This window comes from Mus pahari, unplaced genomic scaffold (genome assembly GCF_900095145.1).
Source record: "Mus pahari unplaced genomic scaffold, PAHARI_EIJ_v1.1 scaffold_11731_1, whole genome shotgun sequence".
In the NCBI taxonomy this organism is placed as follows: Eukaryota; Metazoa; Chordata; class Mammalia; order Rodentia; family Muridae; genus Mus; species Mus pahari.
The window spans coordinates 1-1,346 of record NW_018391644.1 but is presented as its reverse complement, the minus strand read 5'-3'; positions in this window follow the sequence as shown (position 1 = coordinate 1,346).

Here is a 1,346-nt window from a genome sequence, read left to right as displayed (position 1 = left end):
TATAGGTGGAACAATAATATGAACTAACTAGTACCCCCAGAGGTCGTGTCTCTAGCTGCATATGTGCAGAAGATGGCCTAATCGGCCATCATTGGGAAGAGAGGCCCCTTGGTCTTGCAAACTATATATGTGCCAGTACAGGGGAATGCCAGGGCCAGGAAGTGTGAGTGGGTGGGTAGGGGAGCAGGGGTGGGTGGAGGAAATAGGGAATTTTCAGGTTAGCATTTGAAAAGTAAATAAAGAAAATATCTGATCTCTCTTCTGAACCCCAGCGGAGGCAGCTGAGTGCTCTGGAGGACTCTCCACACCACAGATCTTCAGGATCACAGTGAGTGGAACACAATCAACTCCAGAGAATCCATCAGGGGCTTATTCAGGCAGGAACAGGAATAAAGGAACACTGCCAGCCCAGAGGCGCTGCTGTTCCTGTCAGGTCAGGGGCCACTCCAGCCATCTCTCTTCTGAACCCCAGCAGAGACAGCTGAGTGCTCAGGAGGACTCTCCACACCACAGGTCCTTGAGATCAAGGATACTCTGGATCACCAGGAAGAGTAGGCCTACAGGGAGGGCTCTGACCCCAAGACTCAAAAGGAGGATCAGAGCTCCAGACTTCTGGACATCTGCCTTGCAAGAGGGGGGCTTGCCTGCAGAGAATGCTCTGATCAAGGGGACACAGGGGAGAGTTGGATTCCCAGGAGTGCTGACAGGGGCTAACAGAATCACAGGAGGATCAAACTCCAGCCAGAGACAGCTTGAAAATTAACACCAGAGACTTCCAGATGGTGAAAGGCAAACGTAAGTATCTTACTAACAGAAACCAAGAACACAGGGCACCATCAGAACCCAGTACGCCCAGCACATTGAGTCCTGGATACCCCAACACACCCAAAAAGTAAGATGTGGATTTAAAATCATATCTCATAATGGTGGTGGAAGATTTGAAGAAGGACATTAATAACTCACTCTAAGAGATGCAGAACAATGCTAAACAAGTTGAAGCCCTTAAAGAGGAAGCACAAAAATCGCTTAAAGTATTACAGGATAACACTGTTAAAAGCTAGAAGAAACAGAAAAATCCCTTAAAGAATTACAGGAAAACACTGCTAAACAGCTAGAAGAAACACAAAAATCCCTTAAAGAATTACAGGATAACACAACCAAACGGGATGGAATTAAACAAAACTATTAAGGATCTGCAAAAGATGTAGAAACAATTAAGAAAACTCAAAGGGAGATAACTCTGGAGATAGAAACCCTTGGAAAGAAATCAGGAAACAGAGATGTGAGCATCAGCAACAGAATACAAGAGATGGAAGAGAGAATCTCAGGTACAGAAGATTCCATAG